Below are 27,407 nucleotides of genomic sequence, written 5' to 3' on the forward strand. Positions count from 1 at the left end.
ACAAATAATTCAGTCACCAAACTCAGATGAGCGAGCGCGGGGTAAATAATTTATATGGCAAAACATTTGCTGGGTCAGCTAGTACATAATATTTCAATATCTATTAATCGGAATCTAACATTCATATTCGTTCAACGTAATATACGTTTGGTGAGTATGATATAAAAAAAGTGGAAATATTTGTAGCAATACTAGTAAGGGCCATTATAACTACTGGGCTAAGAGCTAATCAAATGGAGTCGGATTTTATTCATTATTTTAATGGGTTTTATTTTGTTTGCATGGAATAATTGAATAATTTTTTTTTAAGTAAGCGAAGCCTTATCTTAAGTACTCGTTATTACATGAGAGCCATTGAAAGCCCTGTCAGAAGAACTGTTGGACGTTTCAAAAAGTAGCTGAAACTTGAAAAAATAAAAATTAAAATAATATAATAATCGTGTGTGTCTCTAGCTTACATTTTTTTAATGTTATTTTCCAGTAAAACGAGACACTTCAACATTAATTGTAAATATTGTGTATATTATGATAATGCACTAAAGTAACTTTACTCTATACGCCCTTAGAATATTAACGCTATTCTAAGTATACGCCTATACCCATGAAGTTGTCAAATAGGTCTATAATGTCGAAGTAAATCTGTTACAGATTATCAAAATTATTTTAAGTCACTCAATTGCCTTGTCACTTTTTTGTCAATAAATAATAATTATTGAACAGTGACAAAAACAAAATAAATTTGCAAAGAATAGTTAGTTCACTACAAATTATTGACAGATTGTTAATGGATCCATTAGAACCATTGTTACGTAATTTGACTTGTATTTTTCGTACGTCTCGTACCAAAGATAATGAATGTATTGCGGATGATGGGTTTGGCTGTTCTAAAAGCATTACGATACGAGACGCAGCAACAATTATCGTGTGTTTATGAACCAATAAGTTATTATTACATTTTATGCTATTATTTATTGTTTTTGGTTACATTGCTATGACCGAGAATCGCATGGATGTAACAAATATAATGTTAGAAACTTAGACATACTGCATACATAAACGAGGAAAAATATATGCAGAAAGATTTAAAATGTGGCTATGGTTCAGCAGTAGGCGGCTCAAAATAGTCCGCGAGAAATTTAATTTAATTTATTGAAGTAGGCGTTACTTTGCCGAATTCGAGTGTTTCGCCTCTACACGAGGCATCCTCATGAGATGTTGACTCGCCAGACTCAAAGTCTCGTGCCAGAGTTTGGCATTTGGTTAATTTTATTTGTCTGCTTATATCGCCACCAGAAACTTATAGTGCCTTTGTGAATGTTCAATCAGGAATAACCTTAAAACATAATAAAATTATTTTAAATTTTAGTTTGTAAGTACATACTGTATTATTCTCGATGTTTAAATTCACCCAACTTTAACATTTATCTCGTTCTAATGACTACACTCGTAATGTCCTATGCTTACATAAATATAGTTTAAAATTTAAAAGTTGTTCATTCAGTTCGAAAATAGAAGACAATTAAAAAAACATAGTATTGAATTTTATATAATTGATCATGTAATGACTTACAAATTGACGCAGTTGCTTTTGCTGTTGTAATTTCCTTGAAATTGTAACGACAAAGTATAACTTGGTAACTCGACCGTACACACTATGAGTAATTGTTTTAAATAATAGGGCACGAGTCGCACGTGCGAATGTCTTTAGTATTCAGTCCAGATAACGTTGAGAACACAAAAGCTTGACATAGAGACAGCAACATTTGCGTTTTACATGAACATTAGGAAACCGACCCTTCTGCTAGATCCAAGAGTATGTTTGTACAAACAATAGTTACTTTTACAACTTAGCAATACGATCAATTTTTCTACGTTCAATGTGGATTTTTTGGGAGGTCATCTAACAACTACATAAAATGGTACTGTACGGTGAGTTAGTTAGTGAATTAACCCACTACTCAATCATACATAGAATATAAAATAATAGGTACTATTATGTTCCGTGATTGTGGAGGATCTTTTCATATAAATGAATGCTTATTAGTTTAGTGATTTGGACATTTAATATTTAATTGTAATTTAAACAATGAGAAACCATTTCTATATAATTGCCATTATTACTTTAGGAATGATCCAAGTCGAATAGGTATTCAGGGCGACATTCGTGTTACAGACGTTGTAAATATGTAATTAATTAATAAAATTTATACAAATTAATTTTGTGTATTTCATTTATATGTAAAATAGCTCCGTGTGTATATTAAGTGTTTATTAATTAGCTTTTCCAAAAAATATAGTCTTCAAAACGTATTTGAAAGAACTAACGAACTACAATATTTTAAAGTTTGTGCCAGTAACACATAAACAGTACGATATTCAATTTATTATTACTATAAGCTCAAACACTTTACAGATATGGTGTTTTTTATTGAGTTCAGGTGCATACCTTCCGGCTTCATCATCAGATCAGTTCTATGGTGTTAGTCGTCGTGAAATACTTGTCATTGAGAAGTTTCTAGGGCCATTTGAGATTCATCTTCATCAGTTTTCAATAGTTTATTGTACTTTCTGTATATGAATGTTGAAAAGGCAAAACCCTATATAATATGATAAATTTCTTGAACTCCTCATAGAATGCATCTTCTCATCTAAAAAAAATAATGGGTCAAATATGAACGACTACATACACCTCCTATCACCACCACTTACCTTTTCAAGTGAAAGAAAACCCTGTAAAATAAATGTAATTTTAACATAAGCGGCTATTTAGTATATACTGTGGTATTTTGAAAAACTATGTACATGCGAACAATAAGCGGCGAATGGAGAAATGGTTTACGTTAAAAATACCGGTAGTTTGAGTCATCCCATAAAAATGTGCAATTACCACGATTGAATAAGTAATTTCTATAGATGCTGATCTAGAAGAATTTCATACAAAGGACGTGAAACGGTCCTTCTTAGGACCACTGCTGCGGTAGGTGGTTTGTTTTTTGTTTGAAAATGAAAGTGCCGCCGCGTATTATTCAAACGATTAATGCGGTGTTACCCAAAAGCTACTAACGTCCACGTTTTGTGCCTTTTCATTTATTTTATTACGGAAAGGGTAATTGTCTATTGTCTTGTTGTTTTTTCCCCTCTCAATATATTCTTGGGTGTTCAAACTTATTTTGAAATCACGAACTCATTTTAAATGACAAGTCATTTAAAGTCAAGTCTATAGCTAGCCTGCATTTGAATTTTGATTATATAAATGTCTATGATCGCGGGTTAGATTCTGGTACAAATTCCTATCTTCTTTCCTCCTTTCTGCCTTCCTAATCAGAATTTAGCATCAAAAGTTTCCTTGCTTACACTTGGAAAGAGAAATTACTTCAAAAAAATAAATAGGAACAGTCATAGAAATGGAGGTATTCCGATTATGAATGATGCAAAGCATCACTAAGATGACTAAAACAAATAGAAAGTATCAAGTGTCGTAACTTGTACACGATTCCTAGTTTTGTATAAAATTTCATAAAGTTGAAAGAATATTTATATTTCACTTATACAATTAATGTTACGAAAATTATTGATTATTGTATTAATCAATCAATGCAAAAGGACTCTTTTCTCTTTCTCTCAAGTTCAATTATAAATTAAACTAAGGTAATTAAAACTAAGAATATAATGAACAAATTACATCTGTATCAAATCATTCGTTGGAACGGCTTTCAAGAAACAATTAGGCGGAGTGACAAAGAGGTAGTATGACTTTTATCGTTAAGATTTATTATATTTGGGGAAGGATGCTATCTATAGTTCAATAGTATGCAACGGGGAGTTGTTAAAAGATCGCCTTGCGGCGCGGGCGACCAGGTAGAGGCCAACATTTATCAGACGTTTTAGTTTTTGTCCATCGTTTTATTGTTCGTATCCCTCAGATGTATTAATCTTGTATAGAGAAACCTTTCATTACGTTAAACTTAAGGGCGTATTGCGTTTGGGTGCTTTGTTATTAGGAGCATTCTATGAGAGTTTGTCTGTCCTGTATTATTTACAAAATTGGAATCAACGCTAAATGTTTTATAATGGCTCCGGTTGCAGTATAAATTAAATGATAACTTGCGAAAAGTTAATAATATCAAAACTATGGTTTTGTTTATTGCCAAATTATTTAATATCATACAGTTTACGAGCTACTAACTTAATTCTTTAATTTGTTAAAAGGCATACAAGGCCAAATGTTTTGAGTTTTTCGTTAGTGTTAATTCCGCCAATATCTGTCTTTTAAACAATTCGACACTTGTTTCGCCTCTACACGAGGTATCCTCAGGACATGTTGACTCGCCGAAATCTGGCACGAGACACCTTTGAGTTTTGAAAGTTTTGAACTTTTGGATAATTATGGATTTCCGCAAAGTAACGCCTACTTCAATAAATTTTTTGGCATAAAAGGCATTTATTTACTAAAAATTGCTTCCTTTACAATTCTTTCTGATGTCGTTTCTGATATACTAGATACTACTACCGCTCCGGAAACAAATGGTGCTCTGAGAGAGAAGAAGCGGCGTAACAAACTCTCCCGGCATTCTTTTTTTTGCCCTCTATTCAATAAAATATACCATATTTAAATATACCGTACAGTCATTATTATTTAAAATATACCATACAGTCATTTCTATCGCTATAAGATAATCATAATATAGTTCTATCTAATCTAGTGTTATTTAATATTCTAGGAAAGAGTTTACTAACATTCATGTTTTATATTTTGAAGATTTTCTGTTCACGAAGTAGATCTATTATAATGTATTTTCGATTTTCTAAGTGACATTTGAAGAAATTTCAAGCGATTTGCAACACAATTTGAAAGTTCGTGTATTTGACATAATGTCACAACTCAACTCCAGCATCGTCAATTTCTTTCTAGTCGCCGAGTTATACAACGGCTTTTGTAGACACACGAGGTTTCGTTTAGGAACGGAAATGAGAATGAATTTCCCAGGGAGCCTTTTGGAATACGAATATTATTTGTCAACAGACGTCCCCAAGTCCCACAATAGAGCTGGCCGTTCCGCCACGCCTCCGGAAAGAATCAATTATGAGGAGTCGCTGCCCGAAGATGCGTCAAATATGGGCGAATTGTTTGTTTAATAACATTGTGTCACAAATGTTGCTTCGCTGTAAAATATTTGCCGCTTTGTTGCTTTTTTACCCGCATAAGTTATTGTCATCGTTTAACTGCGAAGTCTCTATTACGCGGATGGCTTAATGCTTCCTTCCTTACTTTTTTAAGTTATTTATTCGTTATGATATAAATTTTGGACTAAGCCTACTTTATTTATTATGTAATCATAAAGGTTTCATTTGACATTTTTGCAGAACAGATAAAGTCATTGAAAGTTTATTTATGGTTATATTATTTAATACATTCTAAGCTCGAACAAATAGTTAAATTGATGATGTTTTTTTTTAAAAATCATTTTGCAATCAATCAGCTTTTTCCAGGCCTGAAGGTAATATATTATATTAGCGGATCGGCTAATGCATTATTTACTATATGCAAAAATATTAGGTCTACATTTCATTTGGAATTATTATATTGTTTTCTTGTTCTTTAGCTCGAATCAAAAATGATTCGAGCTTTTTCTGATTGGCAGAGATATAAAACATATATTATCGTAGATTTATAAATTCCAAAGATGTAAAGATCGCAGTCAAATATTATAATATTTTAATTAAATAGGCATATACAAATGCATTTCATCTGTTAAATACGTTTCTAATTTATCATCACCAAATCAGAATGTATATGAATCCTCGTTGACCGCGTTGACACGTATACGCCTAATAAATAATGTTGTATACTAGATTGCCAAATAGCCATTGATCCTCGTAAATTTATAGAACAAAAAGTACACGCTGTATACTGGTTGCCCCAGACTAAACAATACATTAGTGACCTAACAAAGAATATCGAGACAACGTAAACATATTCTAAGTATATTATGTTTATTGCACAGTAGCTACATGCATTCTATTTGCGCCCATTTCTATTCCGATGCGACAACGCTCAATGTGCTTTGAATAACCTCGCTAGTCTAATATTGTTTTTAAATTTCGTAGTCGTTTCGAAGCGTACAAGAAAAGGGTGTTTAAAAAGATTCTGTTCTTTTAAACGCCATCTATTTTGTGCGTGGTAATGAATACCAATGTAATGCTAGATTTATCCCCTCTTGTTTGTATAGGCTTTCAAGTTTTACCACGTAAGATGAGTTAGATGTGGAATATTTTATACATCCCATCTAGGGTACTTATTTGACACCCTAACTGCGTATAAGATATAAATATAATTGTTTTTCAATAATATAAAAGGTACCTACACAGAAAAGCACCATCGATTCTGAATTATTGTCCTTCAATATTTATAATTTCTTGAATTGCTTTTTAATGATGAATGATTATCACCTGGTGGATTCTCTGAAAAAAGGCTAGGTCAAGACTATCTATAAATAGGCAGGGGCGTGCATATCATATAAGCAATTAGGCAGTGCCTACCTCGTTATGAACCGAAATAAATATAGCACTAGTGTTAAAGTTAATTTAGTTTAATTTGGTTACGTTATTTCATAACCAAACTTCTATTGAACACCCACTCATAAAATTGTTCTTTACGCTAGATACTGAAACGCGTGAGTCCTCCCTCACAAGCGGGATCGTTGTTATTAAAACAATATATTAAAATAATTGAATTTTATATTCTTATTCATTCCACTTTTATTTAAACATATTTATAAATTTTAAATTTTGGGCCGAAGGCCGACCGTTTTTGCTTTTACTTCATTCTCTATTCTGTCTTATTCGATTGTCTTTTCATCCGCGTCAATATTTTAAATTATAAAAGAATGATCTAAGTATCTTTAACTTGACGGCCAACCATATAACAATGAGTTCTTATATGCGTATAAGAACTCCTTCTTACAATACTAAATACCTACGATACGCAATCTTTGCTTATTCCAAAGCTCAATTACGACTAGTTAGATCCACAGTTGCTAGAAAACTAATGCACGCTGGAAATACTCCCATATTTCAGAACGAGTCTTAATACGTCCATTGTAATACAAATGATTTAAGTTTTCTTTAGTGTTAATTCCGCCAATATTTGTTTTTAAAACAATTCGACACGTGTTTCGCCTCTACACGAGGCATCTCATCGAGGAGTCTCGTGCCAGATTTTGGCGAGACAACACGTACTAAGGATGCCTCGTGTAGAGGCGAAACACGTGTCGAATTGTTTTAAAAACAAATATTGGCGGAATTAACACTAAAGAAAACTTAAATCATTTGTATAATTATGGATTTACGCAAAGTAACGCCTAATTCAATAAATTTTCTTACGTCCATTGTGTTTTTTCAGTTTTATGCACAGTTATGAAGATAAATAAAACACACTTGATAAATGACGACGTTTTGAGACACCTTCTGAAATACGGCCTAAGAGAGTTTGTTTGAAAAAATTGATGTCAGAACTGAGACAGATGCCCTGTTTTTGCCCTGTGCTGCCTCGGGGCGTAAAAAGAATAGGGTAGTCCCAGGTCCAAGGGTGTCGTAAGAGGCGACTACGGGCTTTTTGAAAGTGGGAGAGTCACGCTGCTGTCTTATGACGTCAGCACAATCGGGCCAGACTCGTCCGGGTTACTTACCACACTCGCACAGAATACCGGCGTGAAGTAGCGGCCTAGTGCCGCTATGTTTCGCATAGGTTAGTGTCGAGGACCGGAGGCCATTCCCCCCCGTCCTTTCCCCCCCCCCCCCAACAAAATATGAGAGCGGTCCTAAAAAATAAATTACCCCAGGAGGGTACCGGCTCTTGTAGAGCCGGAGAATCCCTCCCCGAGCATTCGCGCTCGGGCTGCCCCTCGTATTCTGGGGAGGGCACAGTACCGCGTATGTCACAGGACAAACAGGGCAGCAACACCACGGCACCCCGCTCCACGCTTAATGTGGACTTTTGTAACATCCGGGGAATTCACTCCAACTTAAACGCCGTCCACCACCACCTTGAGACGGCGCAGCCGGCCTTGTGTTTCCTTACGGAGACGCAGATATCTCGACCTAGCGATACGTCATATTTAACGTACCCCGGGTACAAAATTGAGCATAATTTCATGCCTCATGCTGGGGTATGGGTGTACGTTAGGGAGGATATCTGCTGTGGCCGTCTCGGCAATTTTGAGGGTAGGGGCCTGTCTACTCTCTGGCTCCGCGTAGATTTAGAGGACCGCGTCCGCATCTATGCGTGTGTCTACAGGTCCCATAGTGGTAACGCAGAAACGGATCACCTCATGGGCTGCGTTCAAGCGGCATTTGATGACGTGCTTGCTCAGATCCCCTCCGCTGAAATCGTAGTCTTGGGCGATTTCAACCGGCACAATGCCGAATGGCTTGGATCACGTACCACAGACTACACAGGGCGATCTGTGCATAATTTTGCATTGGCGTATGGCCTGTCCCAATTGGTTGAGTCGCCGACGCGGCTCCCGGATGTGGATAGCCACATGCCGTCCTTATTAGATCTTCTGCTGACTACACATCCCGATGGTTACCAGGTCTCTGTCGACGCCCCTCTCGGAACGTCCGACCATTGCCTGGTCAGGAGTGTAGTGCCTATCCGACGCCAACGTCGCAGACCACCAGCGACCCGCCGCGTTTGGCACTACAAGTCAGCAGATTGGGATAGGATGCGTTCCTTTTTTGCATCCTACCCTTGGGGCAGGGTTTGTTTCCTTTCGGATGATCCTAGTGCCTGCGCCGTTGCAGTAGCCGATGTGATACTGCAGGGCATGGATATTTTTATACCAAGCTCTGTAGTACCGATCGGTGGCAGATCACAGCCCTGGTTCGATGCGTCAGTTAAAGCAGCATCTGACTGCAAAAAACAGGCGTATCGAACTTGGGTTGCAGCTCTGGGCTCAAAGGATCCGAACTGCAAAGTTCTGAAGAGGAAATATAACCGTGCCTCCAGATTTTTTAAGCGGCAAATCGCCCGTGCGAAATCGAAGCACGTCGTCAAAATTGGCGAGCAGCTTTCCAGTTACCCGACCGGAACACGCAAGTTCTGGTCGTTGTCGAAAGCTGCTCTTGGTAACTTCAACCAGCCGTCCATGCCGCCGTTGCACATGAGGAATGACACCCTGGCCCATACGGCAAAAGAGAAAGCCGATCTCCTGTGCACTCTTTTTTCCTCCAACTCGACTCTTGACGACAACGGAAAAACACCGCCGACCATCCCGCGGTGTCAGAGCTCCATGCCTGAAGTACAGTTCCGACAGAAAACTGTTAGGCGAGCTCTGTTTTCGTTGGAAGTCAGGAAGTCGAGCGGGCCGAATGGCATTTCTCCAATCGTGCTTAGAACGTGTGCCCCTGAGTTGACGCCGGTGCTAACGCGTTTATTCCAGCACTCTTATTCAAAAGGCGTAGTCCCTGATTCATGGAAGTCAGCCCTTGTCCATCCGATCCCAAAAAAAGGAGACAGTTCGGATCCGGCAAACTACAGGCCTATTGCTATTACCTCCCTACTCTCCAAAATTTTGGAGAGCATAATTAACCGCCAGCTCTTGGTATACCTTGAGGGTCACCAGTTGATCAACGACCGGCAGTACGGCAGACCATGGTCGGTCGACTGGCGATATTCTGGTATACCTAACACACAGATAGGCGGCGGCTATTGAAAGCAAGGGGGAAGGCCTGGCAGTTGGTCTGGATATAGCGAAGGCCTTTGATCGTGTATGGCACAAGGCGCTCCTCGCAAAACTTCCATCATTTGGGCTTCCCGAGAGCTTATGCAAGTGGACCTCCAGCTTCCTCACTGGGCGCAGCATACAGGTCGTTATCGACGGTTATTGCTCGAATCCCAAGCCCGTGAACGCTGGAGTGCCCTAAGGCTGTGTGCTATCTCTCACGCTGTTTCTTCTGCATATCAATGATATGTTGGACACCGCCAACATGCATTGCTATGCAGACGACAGCACTGGTGATGCCGTATACACGGGCCATGCAGGTCTCTCTCGGGAAAACGTCGACCAGTGCCGGGTGAAACTTGTGTCTTCTATCGAGTCCTCTCTCGAGAAGGTCGCGGAATGGGGTAAGTTGAACCTTGTCCAATTAAACCCCCAGAAGACTCAAGTTTGCGCGTTTACCACTAAAGAAACCCCATTTGCCGTATCACCGCTCTTCGAGAACACTTCCCTTAAAGCCTCGCCTAGTATCGGAATACTGGGTCTCGAAATCTCGAGCAATTGCCAATTCCGTGGCCATCTGGAGGGCAAAGCCAAACTGGCTTCAAAGAAACTGGGCGTCATAAATAGAGCACGGCAATACTTCAAGCCGGCCCACATTCTAGCGCTCTACAAAGCGCAGGTCCGGCCTCACATGGAGTATTGCTGTCATCTCTGGTCTGGCGCACCCCAGTATCAGCTCGATCCATTTGACCGCGTGCAACGCAGAGCAGCTCGAATTGTCGGGGACCCAGTACTCTGTGAACGGCTGGATCACTTGGCGTTGCGTAGAGACGTTGCTTCATTGTGTGTCTTCTACCGCATTTATCACGGGGAGTGTTCCGAAGAGCTGTTCAACCTGATTCCTGCCGCCGAATTTCACCTTCGCACGACACGCCACAAGTTACGATATCATCCCCACCATCTGGATGTGTGGCGGTCCTCCACAGTGCGGTTTTCAAGGAGCTTTCTTCCTCGTACCACGAAGCTGTGCGTGTGTGGAATGAGCTTCCTTGTGCGGTGTTTCCGGGACGATACGACATGGGTACCTTCAAGAAAAGCGCGTACACCTTCCTTAAAGGCCGGCAACGCTTTTGTGATTCCTCTGGTGTTGCAGGAGAGTGTGGGCGGCGGTGATCACTTAACACCAGGTGACCCGTACGCTCGTTTGTCCTCCTATTCCATAAAAAAAAAAAAACAGATACCCACTCAGATACCCACTGCTTGCTTGTCAGGCGTGATTATAATATGTATGTATGAAGAACTATCTGAGGATGGCCACCCTTGAATTTTATTAGTTAAAGCCACAAGTTACGCTATCACCTGAAGGGATTACAATGGACTTCGAGTATTAAACGGTTTATGATATGATCTTATACGGATGCGTGAGAATCGTACGTTGTGTATTGTACTATCATGGAAACACACAAATGGTGGTCCTTTGCTGTAGTGCTACTATGATAATTTTTAAACTGTTATTGATATCAACATCTCAGGTGTAATTTATATATAAACATTATTACTTCAGCTAGATTTATTATATTTTAATAACAATTATTTTTTATTTTCATTTTAATATTTATACACAAAACAAATGTGTTACGAAATTTAAAAGATTTGTTAAAAAACGTTTGTGTGGGAGAAGTTACTATAGCATAAACGATTTTCTTAATGACACCGCGGACTGGGAATAAAGCGAACACCCTCAGGCTCTTTAATTATAAATGTTCATTGTACGATATCACATTGTAATCCATATTTTTATATAAAAAAAAGCCCGCTGAGTTTCTTGCACCCATTTTTCTCAGGTCTTAGGCAGTCTCTTTTGAATTGGTGGTAGTTTTTGACGTTAAATAAGTGATTTAGAATCCTATTTTGAATAAAAATATTTGAATTTGAATTAATATGCTAAAAACGTTTCTGTTGTTTTCATCTATTTAAGATAAAACAGTTTTTGTAAAAGAAAGAAGGCTAATGTTTACTAGATTGAATTTTTTAATGTAATTGGAGCACAAAGCCGCTTGTGCCCTCTTGCAACACCAGAGAAATTATATTAGCGTTGCAGGCTTTAACGCGTGTATCGTGTATCGCTTTTATATCTGAAACTTTTTTGTTTTACATTATATACGGATTTATTACTATCTATACGGAGTTGTGCATTTCGAACACCACTAAAGATTTTCCTTTGCTTTATTAGATATTCTGTTTGTCACTTATTTTTTTGTACTTCGCTAGGGTAGAATTTGATCCATAAAAAGATAGACACTATATAAATATAAATTTGATGTATTTTTTTCAATTTATCGATTTGTATAAAATACAGGTGAACGCACAAATATGCAAAACTTAGAATGCATTTTATACATTTTACGTGAGGTATTGGCACTCGAAAAGTATGTTAAATATCATTTCTCTGTTTGTACGACCCGGGCTGTTTTAGATCTATGATTCGCCCAACATTGGGCGAAGGACGGGTTCTGTCTAATATAAATTAATAAATTTTAAGTACTCGTACAATTTTGTACCAGACATATAAACTAAAAGGAGATGATAAAACACTGATTATAATATGTAATAAATAATATATAATAATACATATTACGTAAATACATTAGTTTGTACTTAGTTAAGTTAAGTAAAGTTTTACAAATCATTATTCTATGTCTACCAGTTTGATTCGCGTGCAATTCCTGTCACTACCTAGAATATTATTATTAGATTAAAGTTATTGTTTGCGTTTAATATGATTATTTTTTACATTTTATTTATAAAAAGAAGAGATGAGACGAGCAGGGCGTTAAGATGATGGTAATTGATATGCTTCTGCCCATTACAATGCAGTGCCGCTCAGGATTCTTGAAAAACCCAAGAATTCTGAGCGGCAGTTCAATAGGGTATATGCATGTAACTTATATTTAGTTGAAATATTATTTTTTCTAATCTTTATTATTATTTATTTTATCTTAAATTGTTTTTTTATTAAATTTGTGCTGAATAATAAATATTAAATATACAAAAGTGCAATAAAAATGCGCGAAATATAAAACATCGAAACGCAATGCTATTGAGAAAGTAATCACCATTATATTATATACTAAAATCTTCTCCGAGACACGCTGCATCTAATTGTACAAGAATTCTTCTAATTCTGATCGGTTCAGTAGTTTTCGCAGTATAACCGAAGGAAAAAACCGGCCATACATTTATTAGTACAATATAGATTCTTGGGATATACTCTGACGTCACAGAAACCCCGCGCAAAGAATATTTATTTTTTAATTGAATAAGAATGTTTTATCCATACACAATTTTTAGGATGGGTTTGATAATTTTTAGGATGTAAAAAATCAAATTTAAGTATTTTGCATATTGCGCTCGTCACCTTGAGACATACAGACTCTTTTCCCCAGTTATTTTACTGATCATCTTTATATCAAACATAATATCCATATAATGCTTCTAGTTCTGTGATTGTTAATTAATATATTCAAAACCTTTTTACCCTCATGAAGTGGCAGCCGATTTTCTATTAAGCAGTTAGTTTTTCTGTTCATTATGACGTAGATATATGTTATAATTCTGTTCTGTGCACCAAGTTAAAACAAAACAATAAATGTTCGAGACCAGTTTACTTGCATTAACATTCCGCCCAATCGGATGTATCGCGTTTGTGTAATAACGGTAAATTATTTCAACTCAAACTCGACGTGTGTCTCAAATGAGTTTTTAAACATATGTTTGATTTTTTCGCGGAACACAAAAATATTTTGAGGAACAAATATTTGTTTTTATTCAATGTGCTTGTAAAAATGGTGTACAGTATAAACAGCACAAGTTAATATTATAATAATTGATTAATTAATATACGTATATATAAACGACATTAAAGGCATTTATTTTCTCAAAATTGTTTCTTTTAGATATATATATATATATAGAAGCTACTACCGCTTCGGAAACAAATGGCGCTCTGAGAGAGAAGAAAAGGCTTAAAAAACTCTCCCAGCGTTCTTTTTTGCGCTCTTTTGAATATACGATATTAGAAATACAATATTGTACTATTGCTATAAAATAATCATAATCTAGTCCCAGGCTGTCCAATCACTGAGATATTTAGCTGTATAGTAGGATTTATGACAGAGCCATTTTTTAATGAAACATTTAAATTTATTTATAGATAATGCCTGGACTGGCCGGGACTTTATTATAAAAGTGCATACATTTTCCGTTAAAGCTATTGTGTATCTTATTATGTATATAATATATACTTTGAACAGTTACCGGATTAGTAATGGAATTTTAACATCATATAATAAACTAAGTGTTTCCATCAAGCAACCATACCAAAATTATGAATTTCACGGCTTTGAATACCTAAACGACTTGACTGTCGATTTTATTTTAATTATTTTTCACAATATATCAATCGAATTGTAATTGTGTAATAATATTTTAATACTAAATTCCTATGTATATATTTTTCATTTTTTATTTTCATCTGATTTTTTGGGCTTTCTCTATTTTTTCCCCTGTATTGAAGCAAACTAAATAAAAGTTATAAAATCAGTTAAGCCATTTGGAGTTTGTACTTTTTGCAATAGACAAGAGCTATCACCTGCCTGTTAAGTGTGTTAACATTTGTTAGAAAATAAGTCTAGCTACCCTTGTGTCTCTGGTTGACATATTAAACTTGTCTATACTCGGTGTGCTTGCTATTCTCTGCGATAAGGTGATTGTCGTTCTTGTGTAATAAGACTGTTTCATGTGCACCTTGATTAAATGTAATCCAAAGAAATCAGTATATTTTATTCACCTATTCCAAATAATCTATCACTGCCATCAAGTAAAGTTCAAGCTCTTGCGTTGGCCGACAAAAAATTGTTATTTTTATTAGTAATTACCATAAGTATGGGAGGTCGTTCAAACCATTAAATTCACGCCTAATTGCTATGCGTTCGGCGATTCATAATTCTTGAGGTCTGAATAGCATCTCAATAAAACCTATTTTATTACCATCCCTTGCCTTAGTTAGCATTCAATCCGAGAACTACCAAATCATTAAGGCCTATATTTGTTTATTTTTGTACCTCATTGTTTGCTTTATGATAATAGGTGTTCGTTTCATCACCGAGACGGGAGTGACAGGGTGTGAAACTTAACGCCTTCATAAACGCGCTTTTTATTGTGGCATTTAATTTAGCGCGTTCACGCTGTGAATGCCTTGAATTTGCTTTTACAACGTGTCTAATATAAAATTACAACTTTTAGCAGAGTGTTAATTAAGTTGTGCTGTTTATTATTCTCTGACTAGGTTTTGCTACAGTCTGTCGTATTAATTTTAATACGGTTATATTGTGTCGACCTTAAAAACGTGATCTCGGTTTATTAAACCTACAAATTTGTAAAGTGACATTAGAGTTTGTTATAGTAAAACTTTCGTGTTTACGAGAACTCGTAAACTTTATGAGATACCTTTAACAGTTGTATTGTATTATGATTTTTATAAAACAATTATTACGTACTATTATTCTTATATTTTTCCGTTCTGTTATTATTTAGTTTTAGTGCGGGCTGAAGCAATAATTGTCTGGCCTCCTACTTAATTCACACTACAATTGTCGGACGCTCTTTGAAAGCGAACTAAAGCTCTGCTCATTAAAAGTTGTTCGCGACCGCGAGGACTCTACGAACTCATACATAGGCCTAGAATTTATGAGCTTACTGGAATGTACTGCCAGTGAATTCACATTATATTTCATTATTTTCAATTGTGCTCGACAATGAGATTTAACTAGCGGCTCATGGGTAGCGAATAGCGATACTATTGACGGATCGCGTACATGCGGAATAGTTAATATGTTGTTATCGTCGTTAACCAACTCCTCGGCATCGTCTGGGACGATATTAAAAAGATTTGGCAGCCGGCCATCGAGATATTGATCTTTATGCTTGGCCAGACGGCTATATAGGAGTTTCCCTAAGTGCCATGCCGGTTGCTTTAATGACTTCCCATGTTTGTAAGTTTTGGATACTATATATTACGTACTTGGCGCTTATTGTAGACATTTATTGCTGTAGATTTCGTCGCTTCCAATTACACACATTCATTTTTATGGTTTTACCTGTTAGAGACAAATGTTCACGTCGCCTGACTATTGATGAATGAATGGGTTTTATCGCTGCTGTAAAGTTTATTTGTATGTTCCAAACTTTCTTATCTCCATACTCAATCCTCTGTCATGATTATAATATTAATAATAATTCTCTGGTGGCCCTTTATGTGTGTTTCGTTGCACTCCTACGCAATATGCACACAACTTTATAAATTACAGTTTTTTTTGTGCTGTATCATTCTCGCAAATTGTAATATCCAAGGGGGCTATGTTTTTTTAGTATTGTTAATGTTTTTAATTAAGTTGGAAAGTGTGAGGGTGACACCTGCGTTCTTATCAGAGATCTGTCTGTTACGGTCTAGGGTGTACCAAAAAACAATGGAAATGGCAAGTTAAATGCGGGCCAGGTACCAGGCTTACAGAGAAGGGTAGAAGGTGCGGGTCGCGGTGGGGTTCCACAATTTATGACTGTACCGTGTCAGAGTGTTAATGAACGCAGTCCGTTGGCTCTTTATTGAGATAACGTTTGCAATCGATGGCCAACGTGGAATCGAGCCATAACTTACCCCGTCCGATCTTGCGTGTCTTTTATATTATATCCACTCACTTTTTGCTGAGCGCCTTCGTGCCAAGCGACTATTATTAACTCTATGAGTGGGAGATAAGCAAATTCATAAATACATAATCCTTAAAGCTGTCGTATCCGTGGAAAGCTTAATTGTTACCGAGACACTGTTATACATAAATTTTACTAAGATGTTTTAGAAATAATCTTAATCTTTAATTTTGTAGCGTGATTCCTAAGACTTACCCAACTTAAACTGTTTACTTTACCAAATAATAATAATTGTTTTTATTTTCAAAGGAATCTTTTGGGAATACACACACTTATACATACACTTATGTAAATTATATATATATATATACGTTATAACAGTTATTTCGTCTTTAATTCTAAAGTAATTTAGCTGCCTCTTGTTTTGTGTCAATAGTCAGAGTTATAACCTGTTATCGCTGGGTTATCGTGATGTGATTGATCCCTGTGTGATACGACCGAATACATCAAGTATCAACAGTTATTTCATTATCCGCTTAAACTATATTAAAGCTGATTTGGTCACTTAATACGTCATCGAGGCTGTGTTGTCGTTGTTTTGAAATAGTATTATCTGTATAATGCAATTTTAGATAGTTAAAATGCGTGTAAATTGAAATACAATATTTAAAGTTTAGCACGACCATGGGGGTCTGTCATGAGTTACAATTATAAGTTTCTTTTTTTTTATGTATAAAAGAGCATGTACTTAATTTGAATGTGTGTTATTATAATTCTTGAGTTCAAATAAAATTCTATATTATTGTCTTATTCTAATGCAATCTAATTTTCCGAGGTTGGTACACGAGCGATATGTGTAGGTATATTAATCCATTTATTTATTGGACTTCAACATATTGTGTAATTTTACAAATACATATTGTAACATCATATTATTTCTTTTGGAAATATATATAAAGCCGATTGTAGTTTCTTGTCTTATTCTTTATTAATATCATTTGTATAATTTATCTGTAACATTGCGACAGAGTTACAAAAATAAAACGAATCTTCATGAAGCCGAGGTTATTAATACGAAACACGTTTATTTTTTGTTTGAACGAAATTAATTTATAATATTTACTATATGTGCTCCTATAGTCGACTGCAGCCAACTTTACTCAAACTAGCGTTACATAGCTGTTAGTGATAGCTCATCTCATTCTGTACCCACAAAATGTAAATTGTAAAGTGCTCAACGCGCCTCAAGAAGCTTTCACTTCAATAAACATTGTTCGTATTGGAGCCTGCAGTAATCTGCAGAAAATCTGAAAAATATTATAGTGAACTCATTACCGAAACCTACTGTTTGGTAAATTTACGATATAAGACTCACTGACCTATATAAATACTACTGGACAAGCTGTTCCATATCTTTGACATCAAAAAATTTTCTGGCTTTTTTAAGCGCCGCTCGCGAGCGTCCAGAGAAATAATTTGGACGTACAATACAAATGGATTCGAAGGAACGTACAGTGCTCTGAACTATTTTTGCATTTTGAATTAATTTTGTTAGTTTTCCGTTTGATTTATACCTCAAGAATCAACGTAATAAAGTACACATTTATTTTTGGGAATAGTTTCCCACCATCTTTCGATGTTTGCTGAGGTTGTCATCACTAATTTTAGTACCGCAGTCTCTCGCTACATGGCCAACAGCGCCAAAATGGCGAATATCAAACAGGCACAAAAGCACTTTGACAGCCGCCAGTCCATTGGTATATAGTAGAGGTCTAGTAGGAACAAATAACTTATTAGTCATGTTGTTGTTGTCAAAACTTTAGTCGGCAATTCAGTAGTACACGCTTCTCGTGCACTGTGCCCCGTCTCCATTCAAAGATATTAGATAATATCATCCGATAACCATTGTCTCAATCTCAGATAACCGTCTAAACGATGTTAAACTTACACGCGTCTTGATGAATCGCTCGACCATAAACGGAACGACTTATATATTAAGGAATGTTTCAGACTTGCCGATCTGATAGCGAGATGTTTAAGTGCTGATTGAATTTTTTTTCGTATTTGTGTCACGTCCGAAATTTCTCACTCCGTCGATTGCTTGGTTATAATAATTGTGACTCTTTATTTTAAAGACTTGATTGATATTGTTTTGCAATCTGTCTCTCTGTATCGAAACGATAAAATTAAATTATTACAACTGGTTACGTTCTTATAGGAATAGTAAAGCGAAATTTACATTGTAATACATAATGGTCAGCCGCAAATAAATCTCAGACCATATTCTAATATCTGATGTCACCGCGAGACTGAACGTACCGATTGAGGAAACTGCCCATCAACTTGAAACCTAAAATATTTTAATTATAAATGTAAAAAAATATAGTGACGTAGGCGTTACTTTGCGGAAATCCATAATTATCCAAATTATTTGAGTTTTCTTTAGTGTTAATGCCGCCAATATTTGTCTTTAAAGAATTCGACACGTGTTTCGCCTGTACATGTGGTATCCTCAGGACGTGTTGTCTAATTTCGAAATTAGATTAAAGTAACATATTGCCGCATATAGGAATAATCATCCCGAAAAATCACACTTCGCGAAACATTTAATTGATACAGGTCACTCACTCGGAAACAATAATAATTTTAATATTTTACATACATGTGAAAAAGGATTTCGATTGAACGTGTTAGAGCAATTAGAAATAATAAATCAAAAATAACATGTTTACATTGTTGAATGAACAAACAAATTTGGTCCCTTCACCATTGTTACGTATCTCTTCCGGGAGTAATACGTCACAACAGCCGACCAATCACAGCGCGTCGTTTCATGGGACGAGGGTATAAAAGAGCGGTTTCTTAATCATTTGATTCAGTCTCGTGCCAGATTTTGCCAAGTCAACACGTCCTGAGGATGCCTCGTGTAGAGGCCAAACACGTGTCGAATTCTGTATAGACAAATATTGGCGGCATTAACACTAAAGAAAACTGAAATAATTTGGATAATTATAAATGTATGTGTAGATGATTGTCACCGGGCAGTACCACCTTATTCTATTAAGATATACTAAAACCTAACTACCTTACCTAACAAGATTAGTTTTATAAGATTTCTCTCTATGAAAATAAGGGACGACACGAGCAGAACTTTGAGCTGATGTTAATAGATACGCCCTGCCCATAACAATGCAGAGCCGCTCAGGATTCTTGAAAAACCGAAAATTTCTGAGCGGCACTACAATTACGCTCGTCACCTTGAGACATAAGATGTTAAGTTGCATTTGCCCAGTAATTTCACTAGTTACGGCGCCCTTCAGACCGAAACAGTAATGCTTACACATTACTGCTTCACGACAGAAATGCAAAGGCGCCGATGTGGTAATCTACCCGGCATCCTGTGCAAAACCTCCCCCCGGTAAAATATTTTAAAGCATTAGGTGTCGTTCTATAGTGCTGTAATATTGTATACACATGCTATTTTATAACAATTGAAAAGTTACAAACTGTACCTATAAAATAAAGGCTTTTCTTCGAAAGTGCTATTTGATAATCAATAACATAAATATATCGAGGGCCATTTTGTACCAATACTAAAGAATACCGAGCGATAAATTACCCTTGTCGTCTCTACTACAAGACACGAGCAACAAGTGATTTTATTGCACGGTCCATTTAAAGTGAGAGGCTTAAGTTGTCAACTTAAATAGTCTTATAGGAAGGACTGGTTCACACCGTATTCAAATAAGACATCGGCATAATCTAACACGTTGCCACTAGTAAGAAGTTTGAGGTTTTACCTTTAATTTTCTATGGAGTTTATAATTTTTTTTAACCAAGTATATTAACGCATTATCCGTCCTCTATTTGATAGTATCTATCTGTATGTATTGTATCCGTCAACATAATTCAACAATTCAGAAATGTTAATTATTGTTTCTACTTTTTACTTACGTATTATTTTACTTTCTTATATATTTATCTATATTTTAGTATAGTATATATTATGTGTGTGTTTATTTTTGACACTTTTCTTACCCTTTTCATGTACTGTCTCTCTCTTTTATTGTATTACAAATGGTTGCCTGGAAGAGATGACTATATAGTGATAAGGCCGCCTATTGCATCTTATGGTGTAATTATGTATGTTAGTAGTTTAGTTATATTTTGTTAATGTGGTGTCAAAAAAGTGTAATAAATAAATAAAAAAACGCATTGGTCATTTAGAAATTATCTCAATCTGAGAGTTGCGAATCAATCTAGGATAGTGTTAATTTCATAATGTCTTATTCTCTACATAAAATATTGGAACAACTTTTGCTCTCGTCTAAAAAGCTGCAAACGCTAATAAATTATAATTGCTTGTTTGGTCTCGTATTCGTTAAAAAAGGTATCGTTCATTAGGTCTTTCTAACATATTACGGATCTTTGCGAACTTTATTTTGATGTACCATAATCGTTGGTGTAAAGTAAAGCTAATTTTTATAGCTACAAAGGCTCCTCCCCTCCTGCTAACTAAATGATTGATTTTTAGAATAGTTAACATATTAACAGCAGTGGTAGTTACCAAGTTGAAGGGAACTTTAGCGTTGTAGGTCGTACAAGAGAGCAAGTTAGAAAAAAATTTAAATAATAGTTAAATGTAACTACTTAAAGCTACACAAAGTGCGGCCCGACACGTTCTTGTTACACGCCCAATTTTATTAATTTGGTTGGAAATATCACATGTTTATATGAAACGAATAAAAAAAATCTTTCTATTAAAAACCTACAGAATAATTAGATTGCTGCCGCACATTCACTCTCATTCAATAGTAATTCTTAATTTAAAATATATTGCTTGAGTAACATTATTATATAGTACACTAACTGACCCAGCAAACGTTGTATTGCCATCTAAAGTAATAAAAAAATCAATAATTAAAAATTTTGGGGTATAAAAAATTGATGACGACCGATTCTCAGATATACCAAATACTTATATCGTACATAAAATTTATCGTACTACATTAGTTATTATATTCGATTGCCATCTTGCGGATCTGTGGATGGAACAGTATAATATAAAAATCGCGATACAAAAATAGGGGTTGATCGTAGAGGGTTGAAAATTTGAAGTTAAGAAAAAATTTTGTCCAAAAATTAAAAAAAAATATGTTAAGGGTGAACAACCCTTATCACTTAGGGGTATGAAAAATAGATAGCAACCGATTGTCAGACCTACTGAATATGCATATAAAATTTGGTAAAAATCAGTAAAGCCGTTTCGGAGGAGTAAGGTAACTAACATTGTGACACGAGAATTTTATGTATAAGATAATATTTCGCATGAAAAAAGAAGTTGTCGTGACTATTCTGACATCGACCTTACGTCGTTAACAGGTAATATGTCATATCAGATACATATACTAAACTATGTATCTTAACTTGAACCAGATGATAAGAATGTCATTTAATTTGGGAACAGGTTTGGGTTGTCGCAATTTGCAGCACTTAAACGAAATTAAGTCATTTAATATAATTATGTTGTTATTTAAACAAAATAATCTCAATGTGCATAAAATATCTTTGAAAAGTGAAAATGATAATCAAGAGCTTTTAAAATAGAAACGTTAACACACAATACGTTATCTATTTTCAAGATACTGTCAACAGCCCGGCTAGCTCAGTCGGTAGAGCATGAGACTCTTAATCTCAGGGTCGTGGGTTCGAGCCCCACGTTGGGCGGCCTATTTTTTTATTTGTATTTAAATAACATATTATTATATTATAATTTTTATTGTTGTTTAATGAAAAAAAAATGATTTATCTGTTGAACACAGACGTAATAGAAGAAATACTCAACATGTTGTTCACCGGTCCATTTCGATGAAATAAACACACCCGTTGAAGAACACTTCATATTCCCACGAGTATAAAACCCTCAATGTTGGGTGTTACAAGCACTTTAAAAGTGAGATTTAAAGTTTTTCCTTGAGATCTTGTTTGGAACCAAGACCTACTTATGAAGCATTCTTGGCTATAAGAGTGTGTATTGGCAACATTCTAACGTTTCTTTGAAATCTCTGTTCAACGAAAATTTTATTAAAAAATTGTAACGTTCGAAGCATAATAATGGACATTAGTTTTACTTGAATGAAAGTTGACTACATATTATAAAGAATAAATAACTTTTGACATGAAAAAACAATTATATTCATATCACCGTGATCGTGTTACTAAATAATTTATCATAGAATTATCAATATAAATTACCTACTAAACTAGATGTCCCGGGTTCGAATCCCGGTAGGTGCAAACATTTATATGATGAATATGGATGTTTGTTTCCGAGCACGAATGTTTCTATGTATTTATGTACGTTTAAGTAAGTATATTGTATAAAATATATTGTTGTCTTGGAACCCATAGCACAGGCTATGCCTAAATTGGGGCAAGACAATTTGTGTAAAAGTGTGTAAATATTATTCTTATTATTATTGGACGTTGAATCAATTGCATTGAAATATATTTATATGTGCATTCTGTATACAGCTGCGGTCATGTTATTGCAATTAGATATGCGGGACGATAGTGATTTGCGATTCATAGTTTATTATTTATTCCCCAACTTCAAATCATAAAGCTCCGTCGTAATCTGCCGATTAATAAGGCACCGAATGAAAACCTGATTCAATCGCGCCACTTGTAATTGAGAACTGCTAGAGATATTTATTCAAATATGTTATCTTTGTCGCTTGCGACCGGCCTACACGAAATTTTAATCGCACGGAAACGGCGCCGTATCGTATTAGTGTTAAGTTTTATGACTTTTAGGATTGCTATTTTGTGTGAAATATTTTTTAACCTATTTGTTCTTGAAAAATCTTTATAATAAACATTTTGGAGTGTAACATTTTAATTTCTCTGATGATCTTTAGCTGTATTCAGCTGTAATTTGCAATCTTACGTTTTGCAAATTTCAATTGTCAACTTATTTTTTATAAGTAACATATTTATTTCTGTTTTTTTTTTATGAAAATATGGGGTGAGACGAGCTGTACGTTCAGCTGATTGTAATTGATCGCCCTACTCTTTACAATGCAGTTCCGCTCAGGATTCTTGTAAAACCCAAAAATTCTGAGTGGCACTACAATTACGCTCGTCACCTTGAGACATAAGATGTATAGGCTCATTTGTCCAGTAATTTCACTAGCTACGGCGCCCTTCAGACCGAAACACGGTAATGTTTACAAACGGCAGAATTAGGCGCCGATGTGGTATCCATCATCTAGTCGGCTTCTTGGGCAAAGGAGCCTCCCACTGGTTCTGTGTAGGTATTGTAAAGTGTGTTTTGTATGTAATGTATGCCTTCTCTTTACTATGTATCCCACTTAATACCTTAGGGACATGGGAATGGCTGTAAACCAGCGCTGCATGAAAATATTATTTAAGCAGCATAAGCTGAGATAAGAATGTCCAAAGTGTGGATGAATTAAATCTTAATACGCTGACTTTTGTTTTTATTATTTCGCTTTGCAGATCATTTCGTTTTGGATGTTGATAAAATTTCCTCTTTAAAATTATCGTTTCTTTAAAATCAACGTAATGTTAAAAGCCAAAAGCTCGTTATGAAGAAAAGTTATTTAACAAAACCAGTATGTACGGAGTAAATGAGTAAACGCAAGCGAAAGATTAAACCAAGCTGATAAATAATCTGAAATCTTGGCAAAATTCGAAGGTACCTATTAAGAAGCGGTAATTTTTATAAGGGATTCTTTCGTATGATATGGGGCAAATCATCTTGTTACCAGGAACTTACTTTGTGCACTGGATGATTTCCCATTTATTATGATATTTATATGGCTTTAAAATGTACCTACATAAAACATTTGTACGGCAGTATAAAATAGAAAACGGTGAAACACTTTATGCAAAAAAAAATTTAACAAAAAAACAACCGCCTTCATAAACACTATTCCAAAACAATAGATATAATGTGCACTAAAAAGTATAAAAATAATTGCGTATTTTTATACAATCTAATTAATTAATCTAATTATTGTTATTTTTGGGAGTCGGTGTCATCCAAGATAGGTTTGTTACGACATACATAATAATATACAATACAATATAAGATAAACTACTATAAATGTCATGAGTGGGACATGTACGAAGTCTTGATATGATTAAATACAAGATTGCAGCCGGACTAGCATTGAGGTAGTCTTTAGAAAATATTCTCCCATATTGCGAATTATATATTACTGGCAAAGTATCGTATAGTCAGAATAATATTACGAGTGAAATGAAAGGCAGTATGAATGTAATTTTAATTATTATTATTTTATATTTAACAACAGCTACGACTGACGGCATAATTTTTGTCTTTGACGCCCGAACCGACCCGTCTCTTGTGGACGCTTTCCTTTTAGTCAACATAAAAGTCAGGTCTCAGTTATACTGTAAAGTCAACGAAACGACGCAAAAATAAATAATGTTAACTTTTACAATGTTAATATTCAGTTGTATTTGCTCTTGAATTGGATCGGAATGTTTTACTAATCCGCCGTCCATGTATTTGCAGACGCTTAGCAAGTTCCTTTATAGATATTCAAAAAGTCTATCTGGTTTTCGTACACGTATGTGAATAGCTTTGAATTTTATTCCAATTGCTTATTTGATACATTCTTTCCCCGTCAGTACTCGTATTTACTTTATTGTTTCGAGCGTCTCGCGTCGGGCCCGCCTCGTTAACGCGACCTTTCGGTTATTTATTGTATCCTCTTCAGAAAATACAATTTCCAATTTCAATGTGGATAAATTTACATATATATACGTCTTTACGCGTGGTACATCATCAGGATTGTCTTGCCAATTCTCTAGTATCCCTGGGGCTGTTGATTTAGGCCATATTTACTGTACCTACTAACACAGTTGGACATATATTTGAATAACTAAAAGTTTAGAAAAAGATTTCCGCACACAAACCGGTTAGACGGGTATTTACTTTTTATAGTAAAGCCTTGTTTTCTATATTTGCTTTCCTTAAATTTTCTGAAATTATCGAAAATCTATAAGTAGTTAACGGTCCTTACTTAATATTACTTACGTAGTTACGATTGACATATAACTGTAAACATTCAGGTGTTAGTGCATATCTCGATTATTTCTTTTCATTAAGAACAAAAAACGGACGACAAAATTTATAGTATGTCATGTCATTTATTTATTTGTTGGTTCTCAAACAACATTCATGTATTAATCATTACAAAACAACGCCAGTTAAATTAAACCATGGTTAACATATTATACGTTAATTAAATGGAAACAGTAATCATGTCGTGATATTTAACTAAAATAAATGTAAAGTAATATAATACAATAGATAATTTTATGTTTCTATCCGACTTAGGCATAATACATGTAAACGTGTTACCTAATAATAATAAAAAAAATATACATAAATTTATAACACACGAACTAAAATTATATCCTAAATATTATAACATACAATAAGCCAAAACTGATCATACATACTTAAATATGAAGTACGTAAAGATGGGCTTAGTCTCTAACTGGCGCAGAGTGTCTAAAACTAGGCGTCGAAAACAACAAAGACTATTAGAAAAATATCTATACACTTATTGATATTGAAACGAGATAATGTATTAACAGGTGCATTTTGTCCTTATCCACCACATTTCATTTCATTTGACCGTTATTAAAACTTGAACGAAATGCAAAGATCGAATCCCATTTTACACACACTAATAATTATATAATTCTCTCATGATCCGCCGGAGAGCTAGTATCGTTGGTGACGTATGGTATTGTTAAGAGAACAATTCAAGATACAGGATAAAGTGAAGAGTGTGAAATAAATTTATTTACAACCGCCAGCCAATTGGTATTTAATTGGCTTGCCTGTCTTGAAGATCTTCGCCAACTTACACTTGGCAATTACCATTATTTTCTCAAACTGTTGTACCTTTCGACGATATGTTCATATAATACGGACTGCGTTTTAGTCTTATACTACTTCGTTTTATCCTGAGTTTTCAAAAATGAGATTATGTGCTTTAATATTTTCTTTATATAGATTAATAATGTTTTTAATAACAATATCGTAACTATTTAAGTATTTTGTTTTTGTTTCTATACGAGGGTCATCTTAGTATTGTTTTAAATTAACAATGAGTTTATATTATAGTAACCCGCTTTAAATATGTTTGTTTGTATAATATCTTGTTCATGTCTTTATTATCCGCAGCCGCTGCATTTACAAGTACTCGTATCTATATAAAGGGATTTCCTGTATGTATCTTTTATTTTGAGGAATTAATAAATATGGGGACTTTATGAAGGTTGATTCTAAAATTTCCACGACTAAGCTAGAGATATATTATTGTGATGATGGAGTAAGAGTGAAAAGAATATTTTAAAAATAATTCCAAAAGTTTTAAGTCATTTGAAATATGTAGTCTGATTAATATTGTATATAAATGTGTGGGTGGGTGGAATTTTCTTAGTAAATCAGCAAACTTCACAATTTTTTTTTTCCAATTTGTCCACAATGTAAGCCAGGCTCATTTGGCGATCTATTTATCGCGAGCACGCTTTTTTTTACAACACACGCTACATAAATTATTTTTATAAAATTTATATTTTATACTTATTTGAAAAAATAGTCACTTAACTGAAAAGTATTCTCAACTAACGAGCGCACATCGATTACACTCAGCTTTATCCCATCCAATGGCTATGATTTCTATTTCTCCTGGGAACTCAGCGGCTCGATAATGAGTTGACATTAATCATAGTACGTTGTTAATCTTATAAAAATGTTTAATGAACATTGATGGCGATAAATTTTTAATAAATATGATGTATTGTAGAGGAAGGTGTGAAGCGGGGAACCTTTGAACGTTACGTCATAATTTTGGTCAGGCTCTATCGGCTGAACGGTGGAGTTTATTGTACGAACATTAAGCTGAA

At 35.1% G+C, this 27,407-nt stretch overlaps 1 protein-coding gene and 1 non-coding gene across 29 annotated transcripts in view; both read left to right on the forward strand.

Annotated features, from left to right (window-relative positions):
* LOC126972211 (lysine-specific histone demethylase 1A) overlaps positions 1-27,407 on the forward strand; it is a 411,187-nt gene that overhangs the window by 259,028 nt on the left and 124,752 nt on the right. The window lies entirely within an intron of this gene.
* Trnak-cuu (transfer RNA lysine (anticodon CUU)) lies at positions 22,085-22,157 on the forward strand. The gene has a single exon. It is a non-coding gene; the product is annotated as a tRNA-Lys (tRNA).

Source organism: Leptidea sinapis, chromosome 25 (genome assembly GCF_905404315.1).
Source record: "Leptidea sinapis chromosome 25, ilLepSina1.1, whole genome shotgun sequence".
NCBI classification, from domain to species: Eukaryota; Metazoa; Arthropoda; class Insecta; order Lepidoptera; family Pieridae; genus Leptidea; species Leptidea sinapis.